This window comes from Pseudophryne corroboree, unplaced genomic scaffold (genome assembly GCF_028390025.1).
Source record: "Pseudophryne corroboree isolate aPseCor3 unplaced genomic scaffold, aPseCor3.hap2 scaffold_191, whole genome shotgun sequence".
Classification (NCBI taxonomy): Eukaryota; Metazoa; Chordata; class Amphibia; order Anura; family Myobatrachidae; genus Pseudophryne; species Pseudophryne corroboree.
In genome coordinates, this window is record NW_026968548.1 from 272,968 (window position 1) to 300,563 (window position 27,596).

A 27,596-nucleotide genomic window follows, 5' to 3' on the forward strand; every position below is an offset into this window, starting at 1 on the left:
TTGCCGATGATAACCTCAAGTTGGGTCATTCGGTGCTGCAGAGTCGTACGCACTCTTCCACCCGTTCAAGAGCTTTGGTATAACCCCATGGTTCTTAATGTGACCCCAGCATCCTCTAGGTCGTATGAGAAAATAGGATTTTAATACCTACCGGTAAATCCTTTTCTCTTAGTCTGTAGAGGATGCTGGAGTTCCCTTGTGCTGCCTCAGTTGAATCTCCTTTACTTGACAGAGATGTGCCTGAGCAGCGGCCCTCCCCAGCCCTATCCCAAATCATACTTATTTTGCATAGGAGATACCATGGTCATGAAGATTATTCTCCCAGGGTGAGGTTCATTCATTGCATTCTGGGTATGCTGACCCCTGTGATTTCCCCAAATGTGGGTAACTCGACTGCATTATTTGTGGTAGTGGGGGACTGTGTTTGTGTTTTCCTCTGGTCAGCTCTGGTAAAAGTCAGATTTCTTTGTTTCAGATCTTCCTCTAGCCTTGTTCTTCTTTCGAGAGTTCCCTTGTGCTGCCTCAGTTGGATCTCCTTCACTTGACAGGGGGGTGCCCGAGCAGCGACCCTCCCCAGCTCAAGCCCAACTCCTACTTACCTGCCAGGTGAGATACTATGATCATGAAGGTGCTTCTCCCAGGGCAAGGCTCACCCATTGCACTCTGGGTGTGCTGCCCCTGCGATTTCCCCAAATGTGGGAAACTTGACTGCATAATTTGTGTTTCCCCTGGTCGGCTCTCGTATAATTCAGATCTCTTTGTCTCAGGTCTCTCTCCAGCCTAGTTTGCTGTCTGTTTCCACTTCTTTTTTCTTGAGCCCCTCCCTTTTATACCCTTGTGCACTATCCTGACTTCTCCTCCTGTCTGCTTACTTTGTGCCTTCCAATGCACAATGCAAACTACACACCCTTTTACTTGCCTTACAGAGCAGCTCTGGAGCTGTTACAGTGCCAAGCTGCTGTAAGAAATCAGCTTGAATGCTTCAGGGGCTGGGGCATTGTCAACATGAGCCCCACACCGAAGGAGGGTGGGGGTGTTTAATGCGAACTAAGGGTCATCCAAGCGCCGCAAAAGGCCGCCATGCCCTGCATACCCCTTTTCTCTTTTCATATGCAGATGAGGGTTCCAGCCAACTTTGGCCCACTGCTTGGATGACATCACCGTATGCAAATCCATCTTCTGCAGAACTTCCCCCAGGAATGCTTGTACTAGTTGTTGCATTTGGTTTGTTGTTTGGGGGTGCTTCAGTATTAGGCAGCCTTCTGCCCTCCCATGTTCATCTGAAAATATGTGTTCTCCCTGCAGTTGTTGTCTCCAGATGAGAGTTCCCTTGTGCTGCCTCAGTTGAATCTCCTTTACTTGACAGAGATGTGCCTGAGCAGCGGCCCTCCCCAGCCCTATCCCAAATCATACTTATTTTGCATAGGCGATACCATGGTCATGAAGATTGTTCTCCCAGGGTGAGGTTCATTCATTGCATTCTAGGTATGCTGACCCCTGTGATTTCCCCAAATGTGGGAAACTCGACTGCATTATTTGTGGTAGTGGGGGACTGTGTTTGTGCTTTCCTCTGGTCAGCTCTGGTAAAAGTCAGATTTCTTTGTCTCAGATCTTCCTCTAGCCTTGTTCTTCTTTCGAGAGTTCCCTTGTGCTGCCTCAGTTGGATCTCCTTCACTTGACAGGGGGTGCCCGAGCAGCAATCCTCCACAGCTCTGGCCCAACTCCTACTTACCTGCCAGGAGAGATACTATGATCTTCACTGTTAGGGCAATCAGGATGTGGAATTCCCTGCCAGGGAAGGTGGTAATGGCGGACTCTGTAATTGGATTTAAAAAAGGAATGGATACATTTCTGAATGAAAAAGCTATCCAAGGTTATAATACTTAAAATATCAACATGGTTAATCCGGGGGTAACATGAGTTGTAGTAGCTAACTAGTCATAAAACATTATTCAGCAAGTATGTAGAATCATCACAACTTAAAACAGGTTGAACACGATGGGCAATTTGCCTCTATTCAACCTCAAAAACTATGTTACTATATGTTACTATATTACTATGTTACTGTAGTATACAGAACACCACAATGCAATGAGCAGTGATAGTGAGCACTGATGAGGATACTAGAACTGACACTGAGCAGCAAGATGCAGCACTGGACTATTAGTAATGTACTGTAGTATGCTGAGCACAACAATGCAGCACAAGACAATGAGCAGTGATACTGAGCACTGATGAGGATACTACTGAGAACTGACACTGAGCAGGAGAGACACACTACTAGTATTACTGAGCAGCAATAAGTATCCACTGATACTGAGCACTGATATTGAGATTTCCACTGAGAGAACATAGCCACGTCCTCTCCGCTCTCTCTTCAATGCACGAGTAAAAATGGCGGCAACGCGCAGCTCTTTATATGGAATCCGAATCTCGCGAGAATCCGACAGCGGGATGATGACATTTTCCCTTGTTCAGGTTTTCCGAGTCAGGCGGGAACAACCGAGCCTGCCTCGTACCAGTGTAAACCACGTGGAGTTCGTGGGGAATTCGGTTCTCGGAGAACCGAACCCGCTCCTCTCTACCTTATACCCATCAATTTTTTTTATTTTCAATCTAAGCCCCTGCAGTTTTCTGTAAGCATCTGCTTTGCTATGATGATCAACAAGTCACAAGGGCAAACACTCAGGGCTTGACGCGTAGATCTTAGGACCAGCTGCTACAAGCATGGCAGAGGTGTCACTATCACTGGTGACACCCAGAGAGGTGGCGAGGGAGATTGTAATGCAGTGCGCGCAGATAAGCAGCGCAATGGTAAAAAGGAGGCATGGTTTCATAGGTAGGGGCGTGGCCTGGTGGCCTGAATCTACATTTTGTTGCTCCGGGTGTCCCGGGGGTTGGGGGCTGCACCGGGGACTAGTGTGTGAGCGGTGCTGGCTCCTGCACAGTGACATGGCATGGCCACTAGAGATGTGCACCGGAAATTTTTCGGGTTTTGTGTTTTGGTTTTGGGTTCGGTTCCGCGGCCGTGTTTTGGGTTCGAACGCGTTTTGGCTAAACCTCACCGAATTTTTTTTGTCGGATTCGGGTGTGTTTTGGATTCGGGTGTTTTTTTCAAAAAAACCTAAAAAACAGCTTAAATCATAGAATTTGGGAGTCATTTTGATCCCAAAGTATTATTAACCTCAATAACCATAATTTCCACTCATTTTCAGTCTATTCTTAACACCTCACACCTCACAATATTATTTTTAGTCCTAAAATTTGCACCGAGGTCGCTGGATGACTAAGCTCAGTGACCCAAGTGGCCGACACAAACACCTGGCCCATCTAGGAGTGGCACTGCAGTGTCACGCATGATGGCCCTTCCAAAAAACACTCCCCAAACAGCACATGACGCAAAGAAAAAAAGAGGCGCAATGAGGTAGCTGTATGACTAAGCTCAGCGACCCAAGTGGCCGACACAAACACCTGGCCCATCTAGGAGTGGCACTGCAGTGTCACGCAGGATGGCCCTTCCAAAAAACACTCCCCAAACAGCACATGACGCAAAGAAAAAAAGAGGCGCAATGAGGTAGCTGTGTGACTAAGCTCAGCGACCCAAGTGGACGACACAAACACCTGGCCCATCTAGGAGTGTCACTTCAGTGTCACGCAGGATGGCCCTTCCAAAAAACACTCCCCAAACAGCACATGACGCAAAGAAAAAAAGAGGCGCAATGAGGTAGCTGTGTGACTAAGCTCAGCGACCCAAGTGGCCGACACAAACACCTGGCCCATCTAGGAGTGGCACTGCAGTGTCACGCAGGATGGCCCTTCCAAAAAACACTCCCCAAACAGCACATGACGCAAAGAAAAAAAAAAGAAAAAAGAGGTGCAAGGTGGAATTGCCTTGGGCCCTCCCACCCACCCTTATGTTGTATAAACAGGACATGCACACTTTAACCAACCCATCATTTCAGTGACAGGGTCTGCCACACGACTGTGACTGAAATGACGGGTTGGTTTGGACCCCCACCAAAAAAGAAGCAATTAATCTCTCCTTGCACAAACTGGCTCTATAGAGGCAAGATGTCCACCTCATCATCCTCCGATTCATCACCGTGTACATCCCCCTCCTCACAGATTATCAATTCGTCCCCACTGGAATCCACCATCTCAGCTCCCTGTATACTTTGTGGAGGCAATTGCTGCTGGTCAATGTCTCCACGGAGAAATTGATTATAATTCATTTTAATGAACATCATCTTCTCCACATTTTCTGGAAGTAACCTCGTACGCCGATTGCTGACAAGGTGAGCGGCGGCACTAAACACTCTTTCGGAGTACACACTTGTGGGAGGGCAACTTAGGTAGAATAAAGCCAGTTTGTGCAAGGGCCTCCAAATTGCCTCTTTTTCCTGCCAGTATACGTACGGACTGTCTGACGTGCCTACTTGGATGCGGTCACTCATATAATCCTCCACCATTCTTTCAATGGTGAGAGAATCATATGCAGTGACAGTAGACGACATGTCCGTAATCGTTGGCAGGTCCTTCAGTCCGGACCAGATGTCAGCATCAGCAGTCGCTCCAGACTGCCCTGCATCACCGCCAGCGGGTGGGCTCGGAATTCTGAGCCTTTTCCTCGCACCCCCAATTGCGGGAGAATGTGAAGGAGGAGCTGTTGACCGATCAAGTTCCGCTTGACTTGATAATTTTCTCACCAGCAGGTCTTTGAACCCCTGCAGACTTGTGTCTGCCGGAAAGAGAGATACAACGTTGGTTTTAAATCTAGGATCGAGCACGGTGGCCAAAATGTAGTGCTCTGATTTCAACAGATTGACCACCCGTGAATCCTGGTTAAGCGAATGAAGGGCTCCATCCACAAGTCCCACATGCCTAGCGGAATCGCTCTGTCTTAGCTCCTCCTTCAATGTCTCCAGCTTCTTCTGCAAAAGCCTGATGACGGGAATGACCTGACTCAGGCTGGCAGTGTCTGAACTGACTTCACGTGTGGCAAGTTCAAAAGGTTGCAGAACCTTGCACAACGTTGAAATCATTCTCCACTGCGCTTGAGACAGGTGCATTCCACCTCCTATATCGTGGTCAGATGTATAGGCTTGAATGGCCTTTTGCTGCTCCTCCATCCTCTGAAGCATATAGAGGGTTGAATTCCACCTCGTTACCACTTCTTGCTTCAGATGATGGCAGGGCAGGTTCAGGCGTTTTTGGTGTTGCTCCAGTCTTCTGTACGTGGTGCCTGTACGCCGAAAGTGTCCCGCAATTCTTGTGGCCACCGACAGCATCTCTTGCACGCCCCTGTCGTTTTTTAAATAATTCTGCACCACCAAATTCAAGGTATGTGCAAAACATGGGACGTGCTGGAATTTGCCCAGATATAATGCACGCACAATATTGCTGGCGTTGTCCGATGCCACAAATCCACAGGAGAGTCCAATTGGGGTAAGCCATTCTGTGATGATCTTCCTTAGTTGCCGTAAGAGGTTTTCAGCTGTGTGCGTATTCTGGAAAGCGGTGATACAAAGCGTAGCCTGCCTAGGAAAGAGTTGGCGTTTGCGAGATGCTGCTACTGGTGCCGCCGCTGCTGTTCTTGCGGCGGGAGTCAATACATCTACCCAGTGGGCTGTCACAGTCATATAGTCCTGAGTCTGCCCTGCTCCACTTGTCCACATGTCCGTGGTTAAGTGGACATTGGGTACAACTGCATTTTTTAGGACACTGGTGAGTCTTTTTCTGAGGTCTGTGTACATTTTCGGTATCGCCTGCCTAGAGAAATGGAACCTAGATGGTATTTGGTACCGGGGACACAGTACCTCAATCAAGTCTATAGTTGGCTCTGAAGTAATGATGGATACCGGAACCACGTTTCTCACTGCCCAGGATGCCAAGGCCTCAGTTATCCGCTTTGCAGCAGGATGACTGCTGTGATATTTCATCTTCCTTGCAAAAGACTGTTGGACAGTCAATTGCTTGGTGGAAGTAGTAAAAGTGGTCTTACGACTTCCCCTCTGGGATGACCATCGACTCCCAGCAGCAACAACAGCAGCGCCAGCAGCAGTAGGCGTTACACTCAAGGATGCATCGGAGGAATCCCAGGCAGGAGAGAACTCGTCAGAATTGTCAGTGACATGGCCTGCAGGACTATTGGCATTCCTGGGGAAGGAGGAAATTGACACTGAGGGAGTTGGTGGGGTGGTTTGCGTGAGCTTGGTTACAAGAGGAAGGGATTTACTGGTCAGTGGACTGCTTCCGCTGTCGCCCAAAGTTTTTGAACTTGTCACTGACTTATGATGAATGCGCTGCAGGTGACGTATAAGGGAGGATGTTCCGAGGTGGTTAACGTCCTTACCCCTACTTATTACAGCTTGACAAAGGCAACACACGGCTTGACACCTGTTGTCCGCATTTCTGTTGAAATACTTCCACACCGAAGAGCTGATTTTTTTGGTATTTTCACCAGGCATGTCAATGGCCATATTCCTCCCACGGACAACAGGTGTCTCGCCGGGTGCCTGACTTAAACAAACCACCTCACCATCAGAATCCTCCTTGTCAATTTCCTCCCCAGCGCCAGCAACACCCATATCCTCCTCATCCTGGTGTACTTCAACACTGACATCTTCAATCTGACTATCAGGAACTGGACTGCGGGTGCTCCTTCCAGCACTTGCAGGGGGCGTGCAAATGGTGGAAGGTGCATGCTCTTCACGTCCAGTGTTGGGAAGGTCAGGCATCGCAACCGACACAATTGGACTCTCCTTGTGGATTTGTGATTTTGAAGAACGCACAGTTCTTTGCTGTGCTTTTGCCAGCTTAAGTCTTTTCATTTTTCTAGCGAGAGGCTGAGTGCTTCCATCCTCATGTGAAGCTGAACCACTAGCCATGAACATAGGCCAGGGCCTCAGCCGTTCCTTGCCACTCCGTGTGGTAAATGGCATATTGGCAAGTTTACGCTTCTCCTCCGACGATTTTTATTTAGATTTTTGAGTCCTTTTTTTACTGATCTTTTGTGTTTTGGATTTTACATGCTCTGTACTATGACATTGGGCATCGGCCTTGGCAGACGACGTTGATGGAATTTCATCGTCTCGGCCATGACTAGTGGCAGCAGCTTCAGCACGAGGTGGAAGTGGATCTTGATCTTTCCCTATTTTTGGAACCTCAACATTTTTGTTCTCCATATTTTAATAGGCACAACTAAAAGGCACCTCAGGTAAACAATGGAGATGGATGGATACTAGTATACTTATGGATGACGAGTGACTGACGACACAGAGGTAGCTACAGCCGTGGACTACCGTACTGCGTCTGCTAGTATAGAGATGATAATTAATGATATAAAAAAAAAATATATATAACTACTGTAGGTATATATAATATAATGACGGACCTGGTGGACACTGTCAGCAGACTGCTAAACTACTAGTATGAAGAAGATAGAAAAAAACTTCCACCACAGGTAGGTAGGTATACAATTATGGATGAGCACTGACGACACAGAGATAGCCACAGCCGTGGACTACCGTACTGCGTCTGCTAGTATAGAGATGATAATTAATGATATAAAAAAAAATATATATAACTACTGTAGGTATATATAATATAATGACGGACCTGGTGTAATTCAGATCTCTTTGTCTCAGGTCTCTCTCCAGCCTAGTTTGCTGTCTGTTTCCACTTCTCTTTTCTTGAGCCGCTGCCTTCTATGCCCTTGTGCACTCTCCTGACTTCTCCTGTCTGCTTACTTTGTGCCTTCCAACGCACAATGCAAACTACAGGTAGTGCTGCAGGGCCCACACCCTTTTACCTTGCCTTACAGAGCAGCTCTGGAGCTGTTACAGTGCCCAGCTGCAGCAAGAAATCAGCTTGAATGCTTCAGGTGCTGGGGCATAGCCAACAAGAGCCCCACACCGACGGAGGGTGGAGGTGTTTAATGCAAACTAGGGGTCAGCCAAGCGCCGCAAAAGGCCGCCATGCCCTGCATGCCCCTTTTCTCTTTTCATATGCAGACGAGGGTTGAAGCCAACTTTGACCCACTGCTTGGATGACATCACCATATGCAAATCCATCTGCGGCAGGCCTTCCCCCAGGAATGCTTGCACTAGTTGTTGCATTTGGTTTGTTGTTTGGGGGTGCTTCAGTATTAGGCAGCCTTCTGCCCTCCCATGTTCATCTGAAAATATGTGTTCTCCCTGCAGTTGTTGTCCCCAGATGAGAGTTCCCTTGTGCTGCCTCAGTTGAATCTCCTTTACTTGACAGAGATGTGCCTGAGCAGCGGCCCTCCCCAGCCCTATCCCAAATCATACTTATTTTGCATAGGAGATAACATGGTCATGAAGATTGTTCTCCCAGGGTTAGGTTCATTCATTGCATTCTGGGTATGCTGACCTCTGTGATTTCCCCAAATGTGGGAAACTCAACTGCATTATTTGTGGTAGTGGGGGACTGTGTTTGTGCTTTCCTCTGGTCAGCTCTGGTAAAAGTCAGATTTCTTTGTCTCAGATCTTCCTCTAGCCTTGTTCTTCTTTCAAGAGTTCCCTTGTGCTGCCTCAGTTGGATCTCCTTCACTTGACAGGGGGGTGCCCGAGCAGCGACCCTCCCCAGCTCTAGCCCAACTCCTACTTACCTGCCAGGTTAGATACTATGATCATGAAGTTGCTTCTCCCAGGGCAAGGCTCACCCATTGCACTCTGGGTGTGCTGCCCCTGCGATTTCCCCAAATGTGGGAAACTTGACTGCATAATTTGTGTTTCCCCTAGTCGGCTCTCATATAATTCAGATCTCTTTGTCTCAGGTCTCTCTCCAGCCTAGTTTGCTGTCTGTTTCCACTTCTTTTTTCTTGAGCCCCTCCCTTCTACACCCTTGTGCACTATCCTGACTTCTCCTCCTGTCTGCTTACTTTGTGCCTTCCGATGCACAATGCAAACTACAGGTAGTGCTGCAGGGCCCACACCCTTTTACTTGCCTTACAGAGCAGCTCTGGAGCTGTTACAGTGCCAAGCTGCTGAAAGAAATCAGCTTGAATGCTTCAGGGGCTGGGGCATGGCCAACATGAGCCCCACACCGAAGGAGGGTGGGGGTGTTTAATGCGAACTAAGGGTCATCCAAGCGCCGCAAAAGGCCGCCCTGCCCTGCATACCCCTTTTCTCTTTTCATATGCAGATGAGGGTTCCAGCCAACTTTGGCCCACTGCTTGGATGACATCACTGTATGCAAATCCGTCTTCTGCAGACCTTCCCCCTGGAATGCTTGAACTAGTTGTTGCATTTGGTTTGTTGTTTGGGGGTGCTTCAGTATTAGGCAGCCTTCTGCCCTCCCATGTTCATCTGAAAATATGTGTTCTCCCGGCAGTTGTTGTCCCCAGATGAGAGTTCCTTTGTGCTGCCTCAGTTGAATCTCCTTTACTTGACAGAGATGTGCCTGAGCAGCGGCCCTCCCCAGCCCTTTCCCAAATCATACTTATTTTGCATAGGAGATACCATGGTCATAAAGATTGTCCTCCCAGGGTGAGGTTCATTCATTGCATTCTGGGTATGCTGACCCCTGTGATTTCCCCAAATGTGGGAAACTCAACTGCATTATTTGTGGTAGTGGGGGACTGTGTTTGTGTTTTCCTCTGGTCAGCTCTGGTAAAAGTCAGATTTCTTTGTCTCAGATCTTCCTCTAGCCTTGTTCTTCTTTCGAGAGTTCCATTGTGCTGCCTCAGTTTGATCTCCTTCACTTGACAGGGGGGTACCCAAGCAGCGACCCTCCCCAGCTCTAGCCCAACTCCTACATACCTGCCAGGTGAGATACTATGATCATGAAGGTGCTTCTCCCAGGGCAAGGCTCACCCATTGCACTCTGGGTGTGCTGCTCCTGCGATTTCCCCAAATGTGGGAAACTTGACTGCATAATTTGTGTTTCCCCTGGTCGGCTCTCGTATAATTCAGATCTCTTTGTCTCAGGTCTCTCTCCAGCCTAGATTGCTGTCTGTTTCCACTTCTCTTTTCTTGAGCCGCTGCCTTCTATGCCCTTGTGCACTCTCCTGACTTCTCCTGTCTGCTTACTTTGTGCCTTCCAACGCACAATGCATACTACAGGTAGTGCTGCAGGGCCCACACCCTTTTACTTGCCTTTCAGAGCAGCTCTGGAGCTGTTACAGTGCCCAGCTGCTGCAAGAAATCAGCTTGAATGCTTCAGGGGCTGGGGCATAGCCAACATGAGCCCCACACCGACGGAGGGTGGAGGTGTTTAATGCGAACTAAGGGTCATCCAAGCGCCGCAAAAGGCCGCCATGCCCTGCATACCCCTTTTCTCTTTTCATATGCAGATGAGGGTTCCAGCCAACTTTGGCCCACTGCTTGGATGACATCACCGTATGCAAATCCGTCTTCTGCAGACCTTTTCCCAGGAATGCTTGTACTAGTTGTTGCATTTGGTTTGTTGTTTGGGGGTGCTTCAGTATTAGGCAGCCTTCTGCTCTCCCATGTTCATCTGAAAATATGTGTTCTCCCTGCAGTTGTTGTCCCCAGATGAGAGTTCCCTTGTGCTGCCTCAGTTGAATCTCCTTTACTTGACAGAGATGTGCCTGAGCAGCGGCCCTCCCCAGCCCTATCCCAAATCATACTTATTTTGCATAGGAGATACCATTGTCATGAAGATTGTTCTCCCAGGGTGAGGTTCATTCATTGCATTCTGGGTATGCTGACCCCTGTGATTTCCCCAAATGTGGGAAACTCGACTGCATTATTTGTGGTAGTGGGGGACTGTGTTTGTGCTTTCCTCTGGTCAGCTCTGGTAAAAGTCAGATTTCTTTGTCTCAGATCTTCCTCTAGCCTTGTTCTTTTTTCGAGAGTTTCCTTGTGCTGCCTCAGTTGGAGCTCCTTCACTTGACAGGGGGGTGCCCGAACAGCGACCCTCCCCAGCTCTAGCCCAACTCCTACTTACCTGCCAGGTGAGATACTATGATCAGGAAGGTGCTTCTCCCAGGGCAAGGCTCACCCAATGCACTCTGGGTGTGCTGCTCCTACGATTTCCCCAAATGTGGGACACTTGATTACATAATTTGTGTTTCCTCTGGTCGGCTCTCGTATAATTCAGATCTCTTTGTCTCAGGTCTCTCTCCAGCCTAGTTTGCTGTCTGTTTCCACTTCTCTTTTCTTGAGCCGCTCCCTTCTATGCCCTTGTGCACTATCCTGACTTCTCCCGTCTGCTTACTTTGTGCCTTCCAAAGCACAATGCAAACTACAGGTAGTGCTGCAGGGCCCACACCCTTTTACTTGCTTTACAGAGCAGCTCTGGAGCTGTTACAGTGCCCAGCTGCTGCAAGAAATCAGCTTGAATGCTTCAGGGGCTGGGGCATAGCCAACATGAGCCCCACACCGAAGGAAGGTGGAGGTGTTTAATGCGAACTAGGGGTCATCCAAGCGCCGCAAAAGGCCGCCATGCCCTGCACACCCCATTTTTATTTTCATATGCAGACGAGGGTTGAAGCCAACTTTGACCCACTGCTTGGATGACATCACCATATGCAAATCCATCTGCTGCAGGCCTTCCCCCAGGAATGCTTGCACTAGTAGTTGCATTTGGTTTGTTGTTTGGGGGTGCTTCAGTATTAGGCAGCCTTCTGCCCTCCCATGTTCATCTGAAAATATGTGTTCTCCCTGCAGTTGTTGTCCCCAGATGAGAGTTCCCTTGTGTTGCCTCAGTTGAATCTCCTTTACTTGACAGAGATGTGCCTGAGCAGCGGCCCTCCCCAGCCCTATCCCAAATCATACTTATTTTGCATAGGAGATACCATGGTCATGTAGATTGTTCTCCCAGGGTGAGGTTCATTCATTGCACTCTGGGTATGCTGACCCCTGTGATTTCCCCAAATGTGGGAAACTCGACTGCATTATTTGTGGTAGTGGGGGACTGTGTTTGTGCTTTCCTCTGGTCAGCTCTGGTAAAAGTCAGATTTCTTTGTCTCAGATCTTCCTCTAGCCTTGTTCTTCTTTCGAGAGTTCCCTTGTGCTGCCTCAGTTGGATCTCCTTCACTTGACAGGGGGTGCCCGAGCAGCAATCCTCCACAGCTCTAGCCCAACTCCTACTTACCTGCCAGGTGAGATACTATGATCTTCACTGTTAGGGCAATCAGGATGTGGAATTCCCTGCCAGGGAAGGTGGTAATGGCGGACTCTGTAATTGGATTTAAAAAAGGAATGGATACATTTCTGAATGAAAAAGCTATCCAAGGTTATAATACTTAAAATATCAACATGGTTAATCCGGGGGTAACATGAGTTATAGTAGTTAACTAGTCATAAGACATTATTCAGCAAGTATGTAGAATCATCACAACTTAAAACAGGTTGAACACGATGGGCAATTTGCCTCTATTCAACCTCAAAAACTATGTTACTATATGTTACTATATTACTATGTTACTGTAGTATACAGAACACCACAATGTAATGAGCAGTGATAGTGAGCACTGATGAGGATACTAGAACTGACACTGAGCAGCAAGATGCAGCACTGGACTATTAGTAATGTACTGTAGTATGCTGAGCACCACAATGCAGCACAAGACAATGAGCAGTGATACTGAGCACTGATGAGGATACTACTGAGAACTGACACTGAGCAGGAGAGACACACTACTAGTATTACTGAGCAGCAATAAGTAACCACTGATACTGAGCACTGATATTGAGATTTCCACTGAGAGAACATAGCCACGTCCTCTCCGCTCTCTCTTCAATGCACGAGTAAAAATGGCGGCAACGCGCAGCTCTTTATATGGAATCCGAATCTCGCGAGAATCCGACAGCGGGATGATGACATTTTCCCTTGTTCAGGTTTTCCGAGTCAGGCGGGAACAACCGAGCCTGCCTCGGACCAGTGTAAACCACGTGGAGTTCGTCGGGAATTCGGTTCTCGGAGAACCGAACCCGCTCCTCTCTACCTTATACCCATCAATTTTTTTATTTTCAATCTAAGCCCCTGCAGTTTTCTGTAAGCATCTGCTTCGCTATGATGATCAACAAGTCACAAGGGCAAACACTCAGGGCTTGAGGCGTAGATCTTAGGACCAGCTGCTACAAGCATGGCAGAGGTGTCACTATCACTGGTGACACCCAGCACAAGGGAACTCTCGTCTGGGGACAACAACTGCAGGGAGACCACATCTGTTCAGATGAACATGGGAGGGTGGAAGGCTGCCTAATATTGAAGCACCATCAAATATCAAACCATATGCAACAACTAGTACAAGCATTCCAGGGGGAAGGTCTGCAGAAGACGGATTTGCATACGGTGATGTCATCCAAGCAGTGGACCAAAGTTGGCTGGAACCCTCATCTGCATATGAAAAGAGAAAAGGGGCATGCAGGGCATGGCGGCCTTTTGCGGTGCTTGGATGACCCCTAGTTCGCATTAAACACCCCCACCCTCCTTTGGTGTGGGGCTCATGTTGGCCATGCCCCATCCCCTGAAGCATTCAAGCTGATTTCTTGCAGCAGCTGGGCACTGTAACAGCTCCAGAGCTGTTCTGTAAGGCAAGTAAAAGGGTGTGGGCCCTGCAGCACCACCTGTAGTTCGCATTGTGCGTTGGAAGGCACAAAGTAAGCAGACGGGAGGAGAAGTCAGGATAGTGCGCAAGGGCATCCTTTTCTCTTAGTCCGTAGAGGATGCTGGGGTCACATTAAGAACCATGGGGTATAGACGGGATCCGCAAGAGACATGGGCACTTTAAGACTTTCAAAGGGTGTGAACTGGCTCCTCCCTCTATGCCCCTCCTCCAGACTCCAGTTATAGGAACTGAGCCCAGGGAGACGGACATTTCGAGGAAAGGATTTATTGTTAAACTAAGGTGAGCATCTTACCAGCTCACACCTTAAGCATGCCGCAGAACGTGGCATTCAACAGAACACAAGCCAACGGCATGAACAATTGCAGCAAAAAGCTGACCAGAACCATAACACAACATGTGTATAACCACAAGTAATAACTGCAGACACAGTATGGACTGGGACGGGTGCCCAGCATCCTCTACGGACTAAGAGAAAAGGATTTACCGGTAGGTATTAAAATCCTATTTTCTCATACGACCTAGAGGATGCTGGGGTCACATTAAGAACCATGGGGTTATACCAAAGCTCTTGAACGGGTGGGAGAGTGCGTACGACTCTGCAGCACCGAATGACCCAACTTGAGGTTATCATCAGCCAAGGTATCAAACTTGTAAAACTTAGCAAAAGTGTTTACTAAATAGCTGCTCGGCAAAATTGCAATGCCGAGACTCCCCGACCAGCTGCCCAGGATGAACCCACCTTTCTAGTAGAATGGGTCTTCACCTATTTCAGTAACGGCAATCCTGCCGTGGAATGAGCATGCTGAATCTTACCACAGATCCAGCGCATAATGGTCTACATGGAAGCAGGACACCCAATCCTGTTGGGAGCATACAGGACAAACAGAGCCTCTGTTTTCCTAATCTGAACCGTTCTGGTGACATAAATTTTCAAAGTTCTGACCACAGCCAGAGACTTTGACTCAACGAAGGTGTCAGTGGCCAAAGGCACCATGTGGAAAGATGAACCACCTTCGGCAGAAATTGTTGACGTGTCCTCAATTCTGCTCTATCTTCATGAAAGATCAAATAAAGGCTCTTGTGATACTGCATGGTTTGTACTGTTTTCCATGTGCTCCCAGATCTTTCAAGCAAGTAGCATGGTCAAGAAAGTTCTGTTTGAAAAGTAACAACATTTACTGTCATTGTTATAGAATTTGGGAGAAAAAACAAGAAGAAATCTGCACTGTTGACGCACTGGACAGAATGAATGAATCATAAAATATAACCTTTATTAAGTATGTATTAAAATTGGATAAATATTAATATTATTATCCCAAACTGCAGTGAAACATAAAGGTTAAAATCACAGAACTAACATACATGTGCATAAGAAGAATAAAGAGATGTGAAAAAAAGGTTTAAAAAGCGTGTCCGTGTGTGATTATTTTTGAAGGCACAACCCTGGCGGGGTTGTTTATATAGATATATATGTTGCTAATAATCACTTTCTAGCGTAATGTTATTAAATAGCTGTTAGTATCTATGTCGTCAGGTACCACTGGGTCGTATCCTATATACTCCCTTCACTCAATAGGGGTTACCTCCCGGGAAGCCATCCCCATTGGCGAATTTGTGGGGGTGATTGAGTATAACCGGTAAGCTAACCTCCAATTTGTGGGGTGCTTAGGTAGATGGGGATCACTTATTTCTCTGTGTCCCCTAAGACTATATTCCTAAATTCAATACCATAGGGGGATAGCTTTCTATATCGGATAAGGAATCACTTGATAGGGAAATCTCTATGCATCATGGAAAGATCATATTTATTAATATCCAAACTAAAAAAATGATGAATAGCTTTAATTTAGCTGTTTAGATATAGTTAATTGGCGAGATATACCAACAGGTGCGGTTGCCTTAAGGAATATGGCAATTCCAATATAAATAGCAGCCCTCCTTCATATAATCAGCCAGATCTTATTAAATCTGGTCCAGATATAGCCGTTCAGATATACTTAATTGACAACATATATCAATCGGTGGGGTTGCCTTAAGGAATATAGCAATTCCAATTCTCATATAAATAGCAACCTTCCTTCATATATTCAGCCAGATCTTATTTAATCTGATCTAGGCGTAGGCAATAATGCTTTCCTTAGAGGTATAGCCACCTCAATTCTTATTAGGAAGCAAAGTGTCTGTCATAATGGTTTATCCAATTCATCTAAGAAATAATATATTCCATGTGTCAGAGATTCATTACTCTCTATTTACACTGTTAAAGAGTTAATTCTTATTATGTTACAGTGTAATGAAATTATCATATAGGGAGATGTGGCAATTCCATGTGCTATATATATAATAACCCTTAGTGGTCCAGATTCCACAATGAGGAATTTTCTTATAAACCGCTGAAACACACAGCTGTTTGACTGACTTCCAAATATATCTATCTCACTTTGTAACAGTCTTATGATAGAGAAACTGTTACATATTCGGTCACTTAGTTATCTAAAGGTAAACAGACTCAGTGTGAGGGTAATATAATATATCAAATGCGCTGTCAATAATCGTGGTAACTGGTGTAATAATGTGGTATATTGAGTATGCTAGTAAGGCATATAACTGCTCTCCAGCCTTTAAGTGTTACCAATCAATTTGTTACACTGTAAAGGATTTATGGTGTCCTGTTAGGACATGCAGCTGCTAGGCTGACTCAAAGATTTATCCATTTGTAACAATTATGTAACAGTTATATACATGTTACTGGTATTACATAGAAATAGTATGACACAGGCCAGCAGTCCCATGTGTCTAGATTCCACAATAGGAGATTTTCTTTGTCTTATAAACTGCTGGAACACACAGCTGCTAGACTGACTTCAAATATATATATTACTTTGTAACAGTCTTATAGTAAAGAGACTGTTACACACTGTCATTTAGTTATCTCAAGGTTAGCAGATTCTGTGTGAGGATAGTGTTCTGTTAGAACATGCAGCTGCTAGGCTGACTCATAGAAAATGTATCCATTTGTAACAAATGACACATACAGCATTAAATTAATATCTATAGCAGCCCATGTGACATCTCTACTCTTATCATAATTGTCTGGTTATTGCCAATCTGGACAGCAGGAGTGATATATATTCACTAGTCCCAATATCCCATCATATAAATATACCCACACTGATATACTTTCTTATCAAGAGTTATTAGTAGCTATCTGTATGCACTTTAGACATTGTAATTGCTAAGTGACATCATATCTAGTGTATTCCTTTCTTATAGCTCAGCTTCTATTCCCTATTAGTGGAGACTAACAGCTAACATCATAATCATATATTTTTGTTTTATAACATTTCACATGAGTCAAATACACGAGGACACGCCGTGCCCTACACGCGTGTTTCACTGCATCTATGGCAACTTACATTAAAGCTAACAAGAAAGCACACTCGTTCTGTCTTTAAACAGATAAAAGAAACCCCAATAACATGGGGCATGCAAAAATTTAGATAAAACTCAGTTTTGCTCCTCTCCACGGAAATCTTTAGTAAAAGGCGAAAGATTTGTTCGTTCTGAAGAGAAACCAGAGCATGACCAAGATTCCACCTGTCGCCTGAGTGCCATGCCAGCAGTCCTCATTCAGCTCAAAGTGAGCACCCAATATGAAAGAAAGAAAGCAGATTTCTCACCAGGCTTCCCCTTGCTATAAGCATGGTTTGTACTCTTTTCCATGTGCTCCCAGATCTTTCAAGCAATTAGTATGGTCAAGAAAGTTCTGCTTGAAAAGAAACAGACATTTACTGTCATTGTTATACAAATAAACTTACATTAAAGCCAACAAGAAAGCTCACTCGTTCTGTCTTTAAACTGATAAAAGAAACCCCAATAATATGGGGCATGCAAAAATTGAGATAAAACTCAGTTTTGCTCCTCTCCACGGATAATCTTTAATAAAAGGCGAAAGATTTGTTCATTCTGAAGAGAAACCAGAGCATGACCAAGATTCCACCTGTCGCCTGAGTGCCATGCCAGCAGTCCTCATTCAGATCAAAGTGAGCGCCCAATTTGAAAGAAAGCAGATTTCTCACCTGGCTTCTCCTTGCTATAAGCATGGTTTGTACTGTATTCCATGTGCTCCCAGATCTTTCAAGCAAGTAGCATGGTCAAGAAAGTTCTGTTTGAAAAGAAACAAACATTTACTGTAATTTCTATGCAAATGAGCTTTCATTAAAGCACACTCATTCTATCTTTAAACCGATAAAAGAAACCCCAAAAAGATGGGGCATGCAAAAATTGAGGTAAAACTCAGTTTTGCTCCTCTCCACGGAAATCTTTAGTAAAAGGCGAAAGATTTGTTCGTTCTGAAGAGAAACCAGAGCATGACCAAGATTTTCATCTGAAAATATGTGTTCTCCCTGCAGTTGTTGTCCCCAGATGAGAGTTCCCTTGTGCTGCCTCAGTTGAATCTCCTTTACTTGACAGAGATGTGCCTGAGCAGCGGCCCTCCCCAGCCCTATCCCAAATCATACTTATTTTGCATAGGAGATACCATGGTCATGAAGATTGTTCTCCCAGGGTGAGGTTCATTCATTGCATTCTGGGTATGCTGACCCCTGTGATTTCCCCAAATGTGGGAAACTCGACTGCATTATTTGTGGTAGTGGGGGACTGTGTTTGTGCTTTCCTCTGGTCAGCTCTGGTAAAAGTCAGATTTCTTTGTCTCAGATCTTCCTCTAGCCTTGTTCTTCTTTCGAGAGTTCCCTTGTGCTGCCTCAGTTGGATCTCCTTCACTTGACAGGGGGTGCCCGAGCAGCAATCCTCCACAGCTCTAGCCCAACTCCTACTTACCTGCCAGGTGAGATACTATGATCTTCACTGTTAGGGCAATCAGGATGTGGAATTCCCTGCCAGGGAAGGTGGTAATGGCGGACTCTGTAATTGGATTTAAAAAAGGAATGGATACATTTCTGAATGAAAAAGCTATCCAAGGTTATAATACTTAAAATATCAACATGGTTAATCCGGGGGTAACATGAGTTATAGTAGCTAACTAGTCATAAAACATTATTCAGCAAGTATGTAGAATCATCACAACTTAAAACAGGTTGAACACGATGGGCAATTTGCCTCTATTCAACCTCAAAAACTATGTTACTATATGTTACTATATTACTATGTTACTGTAGTATACAGAAAACCAAAATGCAATGAACAGTGATAGTGAGCACTGATGAGGATACTAGAACTGACACTGAGCAGCAAGATGCAGCACTGGACTATTAGTAATGTACTGTAGTATGCTGAGCACCACAATGCAGCACAAGACAATGAGCAGTGATCTGAGCACTGATGAGGATACTACTGAGAACTGACACTGAGCAGGAGAGACACACTACTAGTATTACTGAGCAGCAATAAGTAACCACTGATACTGAGCACTGCTATTGAGATTTCCACTGAGAGAACATAGCCACGTCCATTCCGCTCTCTCTTCAATGCACGAGTAAAAATGGCGGCAACGCGCAGCTCTTTATATGGAATCCGAATCTCGCGAGAATCCGACAGCGGGATGATGACATTTTCCCTTGTTCAGGTTTTCCGAGTCAGGCGGGAACAACCGAGCCTGCCTCGGACCAGTGTAAACCACGTGGAGTTCGTGGGGAATTCGGTTCTCGGAGAACCGAACCCGCTCCTCTCTACCTTATACCCATCAATTTTTTTATTTTCAATCTAAGCCCCTGCAGTTTTCTGTAAGCATCTGCTTCGCTATGATGATCAACAAGTCACAAGGGCAAACACTCAGGGCTTGAGGCGTAGATCTTAGGACCAGCTGCTACAAGCATGGCAGAGGTGTCACTATTACTGGTGACACCCAGAGAGGTGGCGAGGGAGATTGTAATGCAGTGCGCGCAGATAAGCAGCGCAATGGTAAAAAGGAGGCATGGTTTCATAGGTAGGGACGTGGCCTGGTGGCCTGAATCTACATTTTGTTGCTCCGGGTGTCCCGGGGGTTGGGGACTGCACCCGGGGACTAGTGTGTGAGCGGTGCTGGCTCCTGCACAGTGAAAAGGCATGGCCACCCAGCATGACGCCTCCCTTCTTGACCATGCTGTAATTGCAGTCGCACTGCAGTTCAGCGTGATCATAAAAAATGGTGTAGCCTCCTGCTGGTGCAGACTGTATGTGCGCGCAGGAAGCCGCCACCATTTTTGTGATCACAGCGGCTGAATGTGATGTCATACAGCCGCTGTGACCACGCCCCCTGTGTCTCCTCCATTGCAGACCCCATTTTGAAGCCTTGCACCCGCACCGCTCCATCCCTCACTTGGAAATGGAGTGTTGCTGACCCACCTATCCCCCCCCCCCCCCCGCCCCGATTGACAGGCAGAGGCGATCGCATTCTCTGCGGGGTGCCGCAGAAAATGCAGGCACATGCGTATGCTCTTAGCAATTTTTGCAGTTGGATCGCTTATTGTGATTGCAATCCAACCTGAATCAGGCCCTATTACCTATCACAATGCGCTGCGGGCAGTACAAAATTGGGTTAATATAGGAGAAAAACCCCCAGACCTGTGCTCCTTAACTGTACCTGGTGGCTAGTGGAGCGGCTGCCCAGTAATCAGTGTCCACGCCAGTGCGCACACGGTCCACCCCCTACGGCCACGCTCCCCTTCAACAGCGGCCTCGTGATCCGGAAGGGTGGTGTGTGTGTGACTGACCTTAGGATGAAACCGGAGCCTCCGCTGCAGTGACCCAGCAACCAGGGCACGGGAGTATACAGCGTCGCTGGGAGTGATGAAGCTGCAGTAAAGATGTCTATTAGACCTAGCCTGCTGCAGCCCTTGTAGATTCTCATAAAACAAGTTCTTCTTTTCTTGTCAAAATTTATAGCTAAGAATAGGCTGCCTGAGGCAGGCCCCTGTTAAGTGGCCTGCTACTGATGGCACCAACTACAAACTGAGCTCCCTGTTCATGGAAGCGGGGTTATAGAGGAGAATGCACTGAGCATCTTGGGAACAGTCAAAAGCTTTGAGCCGGTTGGTGCCTCAGATCAAGATCCTACTCTACACCCCAATGTGAATCCTTGTGGAGTCCAGTGTACCCCACAGAAGAAATTAATGTGTCACACCCATTGGCAGCAACCTTAGAATAGCTGCTGACGGGCACAATTGAGAATGGAAGGGGGGGGGGACATTTGAATCCAGCACATAAATACAATTCAAATATGTAATTTGTACCTTCCTATTTTAAAATATAATGGATGAACCTCACCCTGTGAGAACAATCTTCATGATCAAGAAATCTCATATGCAAAATAAGTATGAGTTGGGATAGGGCTGGGGAGGGTGTCTGCTCTGGCAGCCCCTCCCCCGTCAAGTTAAGGAGATTCAACTGAGGAAGCACAAGGGAACTCTCGTCTGGGGACAACAACTGCAGGGAGACCACATCTTTTCAGATGAACATGGGAGGGCGGAAGGCTGCCTAATACTGAAGCACCATCAAATATCAAACCATATGCAACATCTAGTACAAGCATTCCTGGGGGAAGGTCTGCAGCAGACGGATTTGCATACAGTGATGTTATCCAAGCAGTGGGCCAAAGTTGGCTGGAACCCTCATCTGCATATGAAAAGAGAAAAGGGGCGTGCAGGGCATGGCGGCCTTTTGCAGTGCTTGGATGACCCCTAGTTCTCATTAAACACCCCCACCCTCCTTTGGTGTGGGGCTCATGTTGGCCATGCCCCATCCCCTGAAGCATTCAAGCTGATTTCTTGCAGCAGCTGGGCACTGTAACAGCTCCAGAGCTGTTCTGTAAGGCAAGTAAAAGGGTGTGGGCCCTGCAGCACCACCTGTAGTTCGCATTGTGCGTTGGAAGGCACAAAGTAAGCAGACGGGAGGAGAAGTCAGGATAGTGCGCAAGGGCATCCTTTTCTCTTAGTCCGTAGAGGATGCTGGGGTCACATTAAGAACCATGGGGTATAGACGGGATCCGCAAGAGACATGGGCACTTTAAGACTATCAAAGGGTGTGAACTGGCTCCTCCCTCTATGCCCCTCCTCCAGACTCCAGTTATAGGAACTGTGCCCAGGGAGACGGACATTTCGAGGAAAGGATTTATTGTTAAACTAAGGTGAGCATCTTACCAGCTCACACCTTAAGCATGCCGCAGAACGTGGCATTCAACAGAACACAAGCCAACGGCATGAACAATTGCAGCGTGGCCTAAGTAAAAGGGGGTGTGACTTCGCGGGAGGACCCGCGATCGCGAGTCACGCCCCCATTTTCGGCACTGAGGGGGCATGCCCAGCGCTCTGTGAGCCGCTGGCATGCCACCTCTCCCTCTGACTTCAGTGAATAGACGCTGTGCGCATGCGCACAGCGTCTATTCACCGCTGCTCTGCTAAGCAGGGCAGCGACAGACAGAGCCTCCCAACTGTCCTCCCCACCGCGGGACACTGCGGCCCGCAGGTGGGACAGCGGGACAGTCCCCAAAAAACGGGACTGTCCCGCGAAAATCGGGACAGTTGGGAGGTATGATATGGGGCATGCAAAAATTGAGATAAAACTCAGTTTTGCTCCTCTCCACGGAAATCTTTAATAAAAGGCGAAATATTTGTTAGTTCTGAAGAGAAACCAGAGCATGACCAAGATTCCACCTGTCGCCTGAGTGCCATGCCAGCAGTTCTCATTCAGCTGAAAGTGAGCACCCAATTTGAATGAAAGAAAGCAGATTTCTCACCAGGCTTACCCCTGCTATAAACATGGTTTGTACTCTTTTCCATGTGCTCCCAGATCTTTCAAGCAATTAGTGTGGTCAAGAAAGTTCTGTTTGAAAAGAAACAAACATTTACTGTAATTTCTATGCAAATGAGCTTACATTAAAGCACACTCGTTCTATCTTTAAACAGATAAAATAAAACCCCAATAAGATGGGGCAAGGAAAAAATGAGATAAAACTCAGTTTTGCTCCTCTCCACGGAAATCTTTAGTAAAAGGCGAAAGATTTGTTCGTTCTGAAGAGAAACCAGAGCATGACCAAGATTCCACCTGTCGCCTGAGTGCCATGCCAGCAGTTCTTATTCAGCTCAAAGTGAGCACCCAATTTGAAAGAAAGAAAGCAGATTTCTCACCAGGCTTCCCCTAGCTATAAACATGGTTTGTATTTTTTTCCATGTGTTCCCAGATCTTTCAAGCAATTAGTATAGTCAAGAAAGTTCTGTTTGAAAAGAAACAAACATTTACTGTCATTTCTATGCAAATGAGCTTACATTAAAGCACACTCGTTCTATCTTTAAACCGATAAAATAAAACCCCAATAAGATGGGGCATGCAAAATTTGAGATAAAACTCAGTTTTGCTCCTCTCCACGGAAATCTTTAGTAAAAGGCGAAAGATTTGTTCGTTCTGAAGAGAAACCAGAGCATGACCAAGATTCCACCTGTCGCCTGAGTGCCATGCCAGCCAGGGCCGGCTCCAGGCCTACTAGCACCCTGAGCGAGAAAATGTAAAAGTGCCCCCCCCCCCCCATGCGTGCGCCGAAGGCGCGCGCGCCCTTGGAAAAGTGGGCGTGGCCTTTTGAAAAAGTGGGCGTGGTCTCGTCCCCCAGCAGTGCCAGCTACACATGACATGCCCTCCAGCAGTGCCAGCTACACGTGCTAGTGTTCACTTTTTAGGGCAGGTTGCTGATCACAGGGAGGGCACATTTTTAAGTTAGGTGGGCAAAATGATGTACATACTGTAATGCTTGTTGTTCCCATTTCCACACGCTAAAGCATGGACAGTGCGCGCCGAAGGCGCGCAGCAAAAATTTAGGGGAGTTACTTCGTGGGGAAGGTGCGTAGCCACATTATAGTGGCAATTCACATTACACCACACAGTAGTGCAGCTAATACACATTGCACCAGGTAGAACCTCCTATAAGAGCACGTTAGACACATTGCGCCAGGTAGAGCACTGAGACACACTGCCCAGCCACAGACGCCTAGCGGGAACACTACATGATATGCCCCCCAGCAGTGCCAGCTACACATGACATGCCCCCCAGCAGTGCCAGCTACACGTGACATGCCCCCCAGCAGTGCCAGCTACATAAATGGCCACACAGTTCCAGATGGATAAATGCCCCCACAGCGCAGATATGCCCCCACAGTGCCACATACATTAATGCCCTCACAGTGCAAGATATGCCCCCACAGTGCAAGAAATGTCCCCACAGTGCAAGAAATGCCCCCACAGTGCAAGAAATGCCCCCACGGTGCCAGATACATAAATGCCCCCACGGTGCCAGATACATAAATGCCCCCACGGTGCCAGATACATAAATGCCCCCACGGTGCCTGATACATAAATGCCCCCACGGTGCCAGATACATAAATGCCCCCACGGTGCCAGATACATAAATGCCCCCACGGTGCCAGATACATAAATGTCCCCACGGTGCCTGATACATAAATGCCCCCACGGTGCATGATACATAAATGCCCCCACGGTGCATGATACATAAATGCCCCCACGGTGCCTGATACATAAATGCCCCCACGGTGCCTGATACATAAATGCCCCCACAGAGCCAGATAAATGCCCCCACAGTGCCAGATATGTCCCCACAGTGCCAGATATGCCCCCACAGTGCCAGATATGCCCCCACGGTGCCAGAAATGCCCCCACAGTGCCAGATAAATGCCCCCAGTGCCAGATAAATGCCCCCACAGTGCCAGATAAATGCCCCCACAGAGCCAGATAAATGCCCCCACAGTGCCAGAAATGCCCCCACAGTGCCAGAAATGCCCCCACAGTGCCAGATATGCCCCCACAGTGCCAGATATGCCCCCACAGTGCCAGATATGCCCCCACAGTGCCTGATATGTCCCCACAGTGCCAGAAATGCCCCCACAGTGCCAGAAATGCCCCCACAGTGCCAGATAAATGCCCCCACAGAGCCAGATAAATGCCCCCACAGAGCCAGATAAATGCCCCCACAGAGCCAGATAAATGCCCCCACAGTGCCAGAAATGCCCCCACAGTGCCAGAAATGCCCACACAGTGCCAGAAATGCCCCCACAGTGCCAGAAATGTCCCCACAGTGCCTGATATGCCCCCACAGGGCCAGATATGTCCCCACAGTGCCAAATATGCCCCCACAGAGCCAGATATGCAATGCCCCCACAGTGCCAGAAATGCCCCCACAGTGCCAGAAATGCCCCCCACAGAGCCAGAAATGCCCCCACAGTGCCAGAAATGCCCCCACATAACCAAAAATGCCCCCTGTGTGCCAGAAATGCCCCCACAGTGCGGATCTCCCCCCCCCCCCAAAAAAAAAATACCTGCGGCGCTGGGGAGGAGTACTGCTGTCCGCCTGTGTGGGAGCGCTGGCGGGCGGGCGGGAGGCCGGGCGAGTGAGCCTGAGCCTGGGTCCGGACTGGCGGGCGGGTGGGCGGCCACTTGTGCAGGCGGGCTATGCGCGGCGCCGGCGTCTGACGTTAGATACCGGCGCCGCGCAGCGCGCATACACAGCGCGACCGCCAAATGCTGCAGCAGCACACACACAGGGCCGGCTCCAGCATCGAATATGGCGGCGCCAGCGCGAGGCGCCCATTAAGGGTGGCGCCCTGCGCGGCCGCTCTATTCGAACATGCCTAGAGCCGGCCCTGATGCCAGCAGTCCTCATTCAGCTCAAAGTGAGCACCCAATTTGAAAGAAAGAAAGCAGATTTCTCACCAGGCTTCCCCTTGCTATAAGCATGGTTTGTACTCTTTTCCATGTGCTCCCAGATCTTTCAAGCAATTAGTATGGTCAAGAAAGTTCTGCTTGAAAAGAAACAGACATTTACTGTCATTGTTATACAAATAAACTTACATTAAAGCTAACAAGAAAGCACACTCGTTCTGTCTTTAAACTGATAAAAGAAACCCCAATAATATGGGGCATGCAAAAATTTAGATAAAACTCAGTTTTGCTCCTCTCCACGGAAATCTTTAATAAAAGGCGAAATATTTGTTAGTTCTGAAGAGAAACCAGAGCATGACCAAGATTCCACCTGTCGCCTGAGTGCCATGCCAGCAGTCCTCATTCAGATCAAAGTGAGCGCCCAATTTGAAAGAAAGCGGATTTCTCACCTGGCTTCTCCTTGCTATAAGCATGGTTTGTACTGTATTCCATGTGCTCCCAGATCTTTCAAGCAAGTAGCATGGTCAAGAAAGTTCTGTTTGAAAAGAAACAAACATTTACTGTAATTTCTATGCAAATGAGCTTTCATTAAAGCACACTCATTCTATCTTTAAACCGATAAAAGAAACCCCAAAAAGATGGGGCATGCAAAAATTGAGGTAAAACTCAGTTTTGCTCCTCTCCACGGAAATCTTTAGTAAAAGGCGAAAGATTTGTTCGTTCTGAAGAGAAACCAGAGCATGACCAAGATTTTCATCTGAAAATATGTGTTCTCCCTGCAGTTGTTGTCCCCAGATGAGAGTTCCCTTGTGCTGCCTCAGTTGAATCTCCTTTACTTGACAGAGATGTGCCTGAGCAGCGGCCCTCCCCAGCCCTATCCCAAATCATACTTATTTTGCATAGGAGATACCATGGTCATGAAGATTGTTCTCCCAGGGTGAGGTTCATTCATTGCATTCTGGGTATGCTGACCCCTGTGATTTCCCCAAATGTGGGAAACTCGACTGCATTATTTGTGGTAGTGGGGGACTGTGTTTGTGCTTTCCTCTGGTCAGCTCTGGTAAAAGTCAGATTTCTTTGTCTCAGATCTTCCTCTAGCCTTGTTCTTCTTTCGAGAGTTCCCTTGTGCTGCCTCAGTTGGATCTCCTTCACTTGACAGGGGGTGCCCGAGCAGCAATCCTCCACAGCTCTAGCCCAACTCCTACTTACCTGCCAGGTGAGATACTATGATCTTCACTGTTAGGGCAATCAGGATGTGGAATTCCCTGCCAGGGAAGGTGGTAATGGTGGACTCTGTAATTGGATTTAAAAAAGGAATGGATACATTTCTGAATGAAAAAGCTATCCAAGGTTATAATACTTAAAATATCAACATGGTTAATCCGGGGGTAACATGAGTTATAGTAGCTAACTAGTCATAAAACATTATTCAGCAAGTATGTAGAATCATCACAACTTAAAACAGGTTGAACACGATGGGCAATTTGCCTCTATTCAACCTCAAAAACTATGTTACTATATGTTACTATATTACTATGTTACTGTAGTATACAGAAAACCAAAATGCAATGAAGAGTGATAGTGAGCACTGATGAGGATACTAGAACTGACACTGAGCAGCAAGATGCAGCACTGGACTATTAGTAATGTACTGTAGTATGCTGAGCACCACAATGCAGCACAAGACAATGAGCAGTGATACTGAGCACTGATGAGGATACTACTGAGAACTGACACTGAGCAGGAGAGACACACTACTAGTATTACTGAGCAGCAATAAGTAACCACTGATACTGAGCACTGATATTGAGATTTCCACTGAGAGAACATAGCCACGTCCATTCCGCTCTATCTTCAATGCACGAGTAAAAATGGCGGCAACGCGCAGCTCTTTATATGGAATCCGAATCTCGCGAGAATCCGACAGCGGGATGATGACATTTTCCCTTTTTCAGGTTTTCCGAGTCAGGCGGGAACAACCGAGCCTGCCTCGGACCAGTGTAAACAACGTGGAGTTCGTGGGGAATTCGGTTCTCGGAGAACCGAACCCGCTCCTCTCTACCTTATACCTATCAATTTTTTTATTTTCAATCTAAGCCCCTGCAGTTTTCTGTAAGCATCTGCTTCGCTATGATGATCAACAAGTCACAAGGGCAAACACTCAGGGCTTGAGGCGTAGATCTTAGGACCAGCTGCTACAAGCATGGCAGAGGTGTCACTATCACTGGTGACACCCAGAGAGGTGGCGAGGGAGATTGTAATGCAGTGCGCGCAGATAAGCAGCGCAATGGTAAAAAGGAGGCATGGTTTCATAGGTAGGGGCGTGGCCTGGTGGCCTGAATCTACATTTTGTTGCTCCGGGTGTCCCGCGGGTTGG

General features: G+C 47.2%; 19 non-coding genes and 1 pseudogene across 19 annotated transcripts; 12 read left to right on the forward strand and 8 right to left on the reverse strand.

The window, feature by feature from the left end:
• The first annotated feature begins 275 nt into the window (after positions 1 to 275).
• LOC135003909 (U1 spliceosomal RNA) lies at positions 276 to 439 on the forward strand. Its single transcript, XR_010204787.1, has one exon. It is a non-coding gene; the product is annotated as a U1 spliceosomal RNA (small nuclear RNA).
• Positions 440 to 591: 152 nt separating this feature from the next.
• Positions 592 to 754, forward strand: LOC135003972 (U1 spliceosomal RNA). The gene has a single exon (XR_010204850.1). It is a non-coding gene; the product is annotated as a U1 spliceosomal RNA (small nuclear RNA).
• Positions 755 to 1,409: 655 nt separating this feature from the next.
• Positions 1,410 to 1,573, forward strand: LOC135003907 (U1 spliceosomal RNA). Its single transcript, XR_010204785.1, has one exon. It is a non-coding gene; the product is annotated as a U1 spliceosomal RNA (small nuclear RNA).
• Positions 1,574 to 8,305: 6,732 nt separating this feature from the next.
• On the forward strand, positions 8,306 to 8,469 carry LOC135003896 (U1 spliceosomal RNA). The gene has a single exon (XR_010204774.1). It is a non-coding gene; the product is annotated as a U1 spliceosomal RNA (small nuclear RNA).
• Positions 8,470 to 8,621: 152 nt separating this feature from the next.
• Positions 8,622 to 8,756, forward strand: LOC135004138 (U1 spliceosomal RNA; annotated as a pseudogene).
• Positions 8,757 to 9,458: 702 nt separating this feature from the next.
• LOC135003882 (U1 spliceosomal RNA) lies at positions 9,459 to 9,622 on the forward strand. Its single transcript, XR_010204762.1, has one exon. It is a non-coding gene; the product is annotated as a U1 spliceosomal RNA (small nuclear RNA).
• A 152-nt stretch (positions 9,623 to 9,774) lies between these two features.
• On the forward strand, positions 9,775 to 9,937 carry LOC135004052 (U1 spliceosomal RNA). Its single transcript, XR_010204921.1, has one exon. It is a non-coding gene; the product is annotated as a U1 spliceosomal RNA (small nuclear RNA).
• A 671-nt stretch (positions 9,938 to 10,608) lies between these two features.
• Positions 10,609 to 10,772, forward strand: LOC135003854 (U1 spliceosomal RNA). Its single transcript, XR_010204735.1, has one exon. It is a non-coding gene; the product is annotated as a U1 spliceosomal RNA (small nuclear RNA).
• Positions 10,773 to 10,924: 152 nt separating this feature from the next.
• On the forward strand, positions 10,925 to 11,087 carry LOC135004143 (U1 spliceosomal RNA). The gene has a single exon (XR_010204991.1). It is a non-coding gene; the product is annotated as a U1 spliceosomal RNA (small nuclear RNA).
• Positions 11,088 to 11,758: 671 nt separating this feature from the next.
• Positions 11,759 to 11,922, forward strand: LOC135004013 (U1 spliceosomal RNA). Its single transcript, XR_010204888.1, has one exon. It is a non-coding gene; the product is annotated as a U1 spliceosomal RNA (small nuclear RNA).
• A 5,106-nt stretch (positions 11,923 to 17,028) lies between these two features.
• Positions 17,029 to 17,144, reverse strand: LOC135004180 (U5 spliceosomal RNA). The gene has a single exon (XR_010205018.1). It is a non-coding gene; the product is annotated as a U5 spliceosomal RNA (small nuclear RNA).
• Positions 17,145 to 17,430: 286 nt separating this feature from the next.
• On the reverse strand, positions 17,431 to 17,547 carry LOC135004216 (U5 spliceosomal RNA). Its single transcript, XR_010205053.1, has one exon. It is a non-coding gene; the product is annotated as a U5 spliceosomal RNA (small nuclear RNA).
• A 270-nt stretch (positions 17,548 to 17,817) lies between these two features.
• Positions 17,818 to 17,933, reverse strand: LOC135004162 (U5 spliceosomal RNA). Its single transcript, XR_010205000.1, has one exon. It is a non-coding gene; the product is annotated as a U5 spliceosomal RNA (small nuclear RNA).
• A 144-nt stretch (positions 17,934 to 18,077) lies between these two features.
• On the forward strand, positions 18,078 to 18,241 carry LOC135003874 (U1 spliceosomal RNA). Its single transcript, XR_010204755.1, has one exon. It is a non-coding gene; the product is annotated as a U1 spliceosomal RNA (small nuclear RNA).
• Positions 18,242 to 22,082: 3,841 nt separating this feature from the next.
• LOC135004220 (U5 spliceosomal RNA) lies at positions 22,083 to 22,195 on the reverse strand. Its single transcript, XR_010205057.1, has one exon. It is a non-coding gene; the product is annotated as a U5 spliceosomal RNA (small nuclear RNA).
• A 275-nt stretch (positions 22,196 to 22,470) lies between these two features.
• Positions 22,471 to 22,586, reverse strand: LOC135004201 (U5 spliceosomal RNA). The gene has a single exon (XR_010205039.1). It is a non-coding gene; the product is annotated as a U5 spliceosomal RNA (small nuclear RNA).
• Positions 22,587 to 22,861: 275 nt separating this feature from the next.
• LOC135004190 (U5 spliceosomal RNA) lies at positions 22,862 to 22,977 on the reverse strand. The gene has a single exon (XR_010205028.1). It is a non-coding gene; the product is annotated as a U5 spliceosomal RNA (small nuclear RNA).
• A 2,482-nt stretch (positions 22,978 to 25,459) lies between these two features.
• LOC135004215 (U5 spliceosomal RNA) lies at positions 25,460 to 25,575 on the reverse strand. Its single transcript, XR_010205052.1, has one exon. It is a non-coding gene; the product is annotated as a U5 spliceosomal RNA (small nuclear RNA).
• A 270-nt stretch (positions 25,576 to 25,845) lies between these two features.
• LOC135004163 (U5 spliceosomal RNA) lies at positions 25,846 to 25,961 on the reverse strand. The gene has a single exon (XR_010205001.1). It is a non-coding gene; the product is annotated as a U5 spliceosomal RNA (small nuclear RNA).
• A 144-nt stretch (positions 25,962 to 26,105) lies between these two features.
• On the forward strand, positions 26,106 to 26,269 carry LOC135003886 (U1 spliceosomal RNA). The gene has a single exon (XR_010204766.1). It is a non-coding gene; the product is annotated as a U1 spliceosomal RNA (small nuclear RNA).
• The last annotated feature ends 1,327 nt before the right edge of the window (positions 26,270 to 27,596 follow it).